The 7,480-nt window shown below is 37.3% G+C and overlaps 1 long non-coding RNA gene across 1 annotated transcript; it reads right to left on the bottom strand.

Moving 5' to 3' along the window:
• Nucleotides 1-5,350: 5,350 nt before the first annotated feature.
• LOC149262701 (uncharacterized) lies at nt 5,351-6,609 on the bottom strand. The gene is made up of 2 exons (XR_016249508.1): nt 6,024-6,609; nt 5,351-5,891 (listed from the first exon to the last, which is right to left on the bottom strand). It is a non-coding gene; the product is annotated as an uncharacterized LOC149262701 (long non-coding RNA).
• Between the last annotated feature and the right edge of the window lie 871 nt (nt 6,610-7,480).

The raw sequence follows: 7,480 nt of genomic DNA, 5'->3' as shown, positions 1-7,480 counted from the left end.
CAATTGGTTAGTATGAATGCGTAGTTATTCTTTGGATGGGTGAACTTTACTTTGTTGGAAGTAATCATATTCCTTTTATAGGTTATTAGACCATAGTATGTGTTGGGCTGCGTTTTTATTTTTAGATATTGTAGTTTGTGTCTGATGGATGCACTTAAACACTATGTTGTTGGAAGTTATATTTTGGTATAAGCACATTCAGCACATATTAATTCATTCAAAATTCCATTACGGGATTAACTATTTTAGTATTTATATGCCAAAGAGAACTCAGGTAGAAGGGCAATAGGAACTGTAGTCAGCATACGGACAAAGAAAACAATCATATGTCATTCAGGACATATTCATTCATCCAAAATTCCATTGCAGGATCAACTATTTCTGTGTGACAGAGAACTCAGTTTGGAGGGGAGTAGGAACTTTAGTCAGTGTAAGAATTAAAATGATTATATTGCATCTACTACAACTAGGATGATTGGGGTTGAGGTTGGGGCTTCATTTACCATTCTTACTCATTAGGTCTAAGCAGCTATTATCAAGGTCTCTATCAAATTGCTTTCAAAAGTGCATCTTTGAAAGACAATCTTGGATCTGTCAAGGGAGGAGGTACAAAGCTAGATGGATCAACACTAAGGGGATTCAAGGGTCCATACACAAGGGCACCCATTGTGTCCATCTTTATCTTAGAGGTATGTAGGGGATGGGTTCCCAATAGCAGTGATTAATGTAGAGGTTACAAAGCTTGATGACACAAAAGAACCAAACAACATCTTTCAATGGGCACAGGGAGGGGATCAGAATCTCCACTGGGGATGGACAAAGCACTTTGTGGCAAGGCTAAGGAGGTGGCCATTGAGGCCATAACAGAGATGGAAACGCAACTAGAGTAAAAGTCTAGCCACCTCTCATTAGAAATAATTAACAGTGAAATGGAAAAAGCAATGTTTTTTCTTATTTGAAGTTAACTATTGTTGATCTGACCTTCACTTGAGGGGTTATCATTATGAATTAAGGTGGTTTTATATATGGTATAAGTGGACAACAATTTTAGAAATAATTAATGAGTTTACAAGTTGAAGATAGAAATAGATTAGATAACCCGTGGTTATTTTAAAATATTAAATTACAATGTGGAAAAGCATATTACAATTAGTTAATGTTTTAGTTGTAGTGTCAATAAGTGGTTTGTTTTAATATTTGCAAATCACAAATTTCTCCGCTTTTCATTTACCAGGTAAAACGGTGTAATTTATTTTTTATTTAAAAAAATAAAGTGTGTTGCCAATAATCTATTGAGTTTTTAGTATGAACGCGTTTTAAACTTAATATATTGATATGAATGGTTTGGTTTTGGTTTTGTTGTTTTAGTATCAAATGTGCTGGTACGGGATGGTCATCGTGGTTATTGCCTTGGTCACTCGAGCTTTGTATATGCTTGACTATCTGTAGAGTTTTCTTCCTTTTAATAATCCTATCCGCCTCTCTTTGTACCTTTTGGGACAATTGCTAATTATTTTTATTTTGAAGGAGTAGAATGAGCGTCTCGGCTCAATAAGTAATCAACACTTTGCTCGAAATTGTATTGTTAGATTCTGATAAAAAAAAGTTATCTCATTTATTAGTTAAACGTTGTATTCTAACTAATAGAGGAAATGAATTTTTTGAGAGCATTTTTTATGGTTAATTTTAATCAAAATCCCAACAAAAATTTAAAAAATTGAGTTTAAGTTGTTTAATCTGTAAAATTCGAATATCACAAGGATTTTTCAAGATGCTAATGCATTTACGAATTCAAAAATATATTATTTTTCAAGATGCTAATGCATTTACGAATTCAAAAAATATTATTTTTCAAGATGCTAAATACATTTACACATTCAAAAATGTATTTTAAATAACAAAAAATCACAATCTTATTTAAAATTATATAACATTCCTATGAAAACAATCATTTCATAATCAAACTACACCTTCGTTCAACTACTCCAATTTTCAATATTATATTTATATTATAAAAATAAAACTCACTATTTACCATATATATTAGTTATTTTTAATCACTAAAAATTATCATTCTCATTATTTATAATAAAATTTTAAATGAAATGATAATAACATATACCTTTATAAAATTCAAATCACAACATAACATAATATTAAATAATAATAAAATTGATCCTATCTAGGTCAAGCAAAATTAATAACAAACATGACACTCTGCGTGCTCGTTACTAGTTTTAACAACCATTATGGTGTAATCAGCGTCGCCACTGATTATTATTCAAGGCATCATTTATCATTTATATACCTTGGCCGTACCAAGTGGTGTCTAATTCTAACTCTACATATATATATCAACCTATTGTGTGTCATCATGAAGCCACCCAGGAGATGATGAAGATGTGAAAGTGGATGTTGCTGCTTGGGGCCCACCATGGTGAGGGTGAGTGGACTAGTTAATGAGTGCGGATTTGACTATCAGTAAAGTGCCCGCATTTCTATTTCCATAACCACACCATATAACATGGCCCGCTCCCATACAAAAACATGACCGCATGCCACCGTCATTAATCAACTCTCTATTTCTGGATTTTTTTTCGCAAAGAACTCTCTATTTATGGATTTACACCATCATCAATGCTATTTTACAAGGGAGGAAAGTTTCGGGTTGTCATTAATAAATTATCTTTTTAATTTATATATTTAAGAATTTCTTAATCTCAAAACCGAATTAAAATCTGGAAAAATGGGATCTTATTTATAATTCATTTAACTTTATAAATAAAAAGTGAAATATATAGGAGTGGTCTATTGAGGCGGAGAAAGTGGCTGGAATCTGGGTAAAAAAATTTCAAAAAAATCTTATAAAAGAGTGTCTGAATCGTGTTTTTGATGGTGGAAATGGATTCAGCCCCATCAAAAACATCTAGGACATCCAAAGGTTGAAGTTTAACAACTATAACTTGGATTTAAAAAAAATCTTTGTCGGATTTTTTCTAAATATGACCGGAATTTTCATAACTTTCTGGGCAACTCCTTTGCCTCGTTAGACTACAGCGAAAGGTTATTTAGAAAACATTACATTTATGAAAACTCTGCAATGGTTAAGGTTTTCTCTGAAATGGGAAATTGGTTTTTCATTATCGAGGTTTATCCTGACCAGTTGAGTTGGAGAATCCGTAGGACTTTCATGGAGTTGTCTTTAGTGCGATTTTTTGGACTTTCCGATGCGGAATCAGGTGGAAAATTTGATGTGAAATCTTGATTTGTGTTATTTAAACTTGTTTTTTCACTACAAATTTGGATTCAGCGCTTGAAAAACCTCTAAAACACTTTGATAGTGCAAGGATTACTCATCAAGCTTATGATTTCAATAAATTGCTCCCAGATTTTAGAAAAATTTAATGAAAAAAACCTATGGGAAAAACAAAATCCCGCTTAAGACAACTCCCTTTTTATTTACTAAGTTAGTGAACCTTCAACGTACGCATTAATGTGTTGCCAGCGATAATTAATACATGACAAGACTCGCCTGACGCGTCCTGCGCTGACAGAAGTTAATGGCTTAATTAATCAATTAATTAATTACTGGAGCGTCCAGCTTTCCTGCAACGTCTGGCCTGTGCTATCCAAGTTCTGGACGTGCCTGTATGCCATATTTGACCTATACCTAGACAGGAAGTGACGTTCTCAGAAACTTCCCCACTTGTTAATTAATGCCATGCCAGTGGTGTTGCTTCTTTCCTGATCAACCATCATCCATTGCCAGAGCCAAAACTTGCCATAATAATTGTAATCTCATACTCTTTTAGTTTCGTCAACATTAATATCACAGCTATATCTGTGCTGTACAAACACATTCAATCACTCATCGCAGCTAGCACTTCACAGAACATTCATACGGACTTTTAAAATTATTATGTAGATTGTAGCAAATAGTAAATACCCAGCTCATACTGTGAAAAAATAATTCTAGTTTGTTTCGTCTCTAAAACCTGAGTAAGCCTTCTGTAAAGTGGAGATGACCAGATCCTTCCGGGTGCAGGGCGTAATTAGAGCGCTGGGCGCACTTTTGACTTTTATAATCATAAATAAATTTTATTTTTCTACTAATCATATAGAACGCACAGGGGGAAAATGTAGATTGTAGGCATAAGATGTTGACTTGTGCAGATAGGGTTCCAAGAATATTGTACAACTCGCGTTTCGAATTCCATTGAGAAAATGGAAAATACAATATAGCAAAAAATAAAGGCAATCAAATTAGATCCACGGCTATTACGTTTCAAGATAACACCGAAGAAAATGTATGCATGACCAAACTAACTCTTAATCTTATTTTCACACATCTTCTGCAACATTAATTAATCAACTTTATGATCGTTAGCTTGCAAAGATTTGCAATTTGCCAAGAAACTGGTTTGTGTTTCGATGATACAGAATTCTCTCACAGGCTTCATTTACACAATATTCGCAACAAAGTGAAGAATAGAGACATAGTTTTAAGATTTATTTGAAACATAAATATATTTTAAAGAATCATTATTACAGCTGATACATCCAAATAAATATGCAGAAGCGTTTCAGAAAACACGATTTTTCATCTCCTCGAAATGTCGTTTCGGAATCCCGATGTACATAATATATGAAGCACATATACTGTCATCGGATCTGGGGCTCTTCATAATCAGATCAGCAAATTCCGCTACCCAGTCACCGCGAGCTTTTTTAATTATTGTGTCGTGATGGCCTGGTGGTGCAGCTAGCAGGAATCTGATTACGAAAACTTTGAAAGCACGGTCTAAAAATTATCCTTACCTTGCACCTTGGAGCGCAAGGGATCTGCAAAGCCCGTAAATACGAAAATATGATGCTGCAAATAAAACATGGATCTGCCGGACAGCGTTACGTTGTGTAGTCAAATGCAAGCACACATCGTACAATACCATGTATTACTTACATCCTCTCTATGCTTACATTTTACTATTGCCGTCTGTGCGCAATTTTTTCTTCTCATTCAACTCTAATTTCTGCCTAAGTTGTCTATATCCAAAGTATTAATTTAGCAGATCAGGAATTAAAAACATCTAGAATTCTCTTGCTGTGAAACTTTGCGATTGAAGTTGCAGGCACAAGTAGGCATACTAATATGGCAATTAGGGCGTCCCGGCTACCTGTTGTGCAAGGGGTTGGAGCCCGTGGGGACTCGTCTTTTATCCACTCCGAATCTGCCTGCATCTACCTGTCCAGTTGGAGGATGGGGCAGTTTGAAAGAGGGCTGAAAATTAGCGGACGACCTGCTCGGGCTCTCCGTAGACTCGTGTGTATTGAAAAATGTCGAAGGCGGTGCTCTTGAGGCAGAGCAAAGTACAATCCACAGCACGAACAAAACACAAAGGAACAAACGCTTCATGTTGCTCAATCTTGATCTGCTCCAGTGATCGATCATCACAGAAATCTCTGAAACGGACCCGAACACAATCTGGGCTTGTAGAATATATATTCCCCTACCGTGACTGTACAAGAATCCCAACAAATCCGTCCAAAACCCCGACCAACAATTAGTCTCTTGGATATGAACAATTCTTCTATGAAATTACGAGCAAGAGGCTGGGTGGGGTGGGGTGGGGTGGGGCGGGGCGTACCAGATATGCGAGCTGAATCCGAAAGTCCAGATTTTGCAATCGTGGGGCGGAAGAAGAGGGGATCAAATATTGTCAAAACGGTTGCAGAGTCCCCACGGCGAGATGGGTCATTAGTACTGAAAGGAAAAAGCAACCTCGGCTTTGATGCCGAAGCGAGGCTGCTGCGCCGATATCTGCTGCTTATTTTCCTCCTCCGCGCGTATTGGGACTCCGCACGAGGTATCTCACAAGTCAATGCATTGAAAACTACACTCCCAAAAAAACATTTTTCTCAAAAAGACGGCCAACTGAACGCACAAGCTGTCTAAATTTGACTATGCACCTTTAACCCAATGAACCCATTCACCAATATCAAAGCACTGCGAATTAATCACTTACCATAATAGCGCCACAACACCTCTAGATTTAGCTAAACACGTCTCACAGAGCCGCCCTGCATTTTCCCACCGTCTGCATTAAAGAAATGAAGTCCACCAAGTAGGCAACTGAATCAATCGCCCACCAAATCCTCCAAAGTGCAAACCATTTTTAAGAGTAAACGGGAAAAAAGGTTGAATGAGAGAATATGGTAATAACGAGTGCGCATCTAAATCATGTGGGATGGATGTGTGGCGCAATCCATGGCCATTCACAACACATGAATCGTATCGTAAATTTGTGTTGCTTGCAGGGCACTCAATATGTGTACGGCTCACAGCGCCACCGCAACAGATGAGCAAAGTGCGTGCCTCCTCTGCAGTGTCGACTCGCTGAGTGCGCCGCGGCTCCTTTGCACCCGGCGACCCCGACACCCTGCTGGTTCTACCAACGGCACCTCGGACGACGCCTCGCTCACGGACCCTGCTCTATCCATCCGTGACCCACCGCTTATTATTGAATGCATTTACCCAGGTGACGTGGACGGATGGCATCTTCCACTAATTTTAGATGCTGCAAATCATTATTCTTAAAATGGAACTTCATTGGCGACCGGCAGTCATGGACTCGTTCGTTTGGTGGAAGTGCACCTATAAGTTGGACCGTCCCATTGTTTTGTCGCTGATTCCGCACCCAATACCCACTCCCTATTCATGACAACTCCCCTCTCTACCTAAGAAATATTAGGTAAAAACTCCATTAATACTGTTACCACGTCTACCACTAGCGGCGCCCGTACTCCCTCACTCTCACTAACATTAGTAGAAGATGACATCAAACCTTCGCCCTAAGAAAACGACACGACAACGCCCTCGCTCTCGAGATCAGCTGTTACATATGTCAAATCTGGTCATAATATGAGGAGCTCCATTTTAATAAAAAATATACCTTGGAATTATCAATCTTCAATTTTAAATCACTAAATTGTCCTTGTTTTCTTGCCCCGCACAATAAACGTAATGTTAGCTAATTGTTTTTTATATATAAAGATTGGTGAAAATCTCCACAAAGACAAAGAGCTATCAAAAAGTCCAACGGGGATTGATGTAAATGCAAATTATTTGATTCAATCTAGCTCTAATTAAATATATGACCCCTCTCTCGGGATATGAGTCTACCACTCGGTTACTTGTACAATACAACAATGTCATTTACTCCATAATCATAATATAAATAAATAAATTTGGTTTGACAATTATATATTATTGAAATTTATGGCTCCGAGTGCTCTCCATCCAACCCAACCCTTTCACTTAATTGTCATCCACCTAGAAAGAGAGACTTATTTCTTTTACATCTATAGTCAAAGTCAAGCCTATGAGAGGTTGAGAAATTGGTGGAGCAGAATGAGGAGCGACGCAGGTCAAAGCCTAGAAAAAGTTATTTCATAAAATATCGTGTTTCACACCATATTGTGA

Source organism: Pinus tabuliformis, chromosome 6, assembly GCF_031772625.1.
Source record: "Pinus tabuliformis cultivar Carrire ecotype Pingquan chromosome 6, CPIR1, whole genome shotgun sequence".
NCBI classification, from domain to species: Eukaryota; Viridiplantae; Streptophyta; class Pinopsida; order Pinales; family Pinaceae; genus Pinus; species Pinus tabuliformis.
The sequence above is the reverse complement of the archived record's forward strand: the minus strand, read 5'-3'. Positions and strand labels throughout refer to the sequence as shown.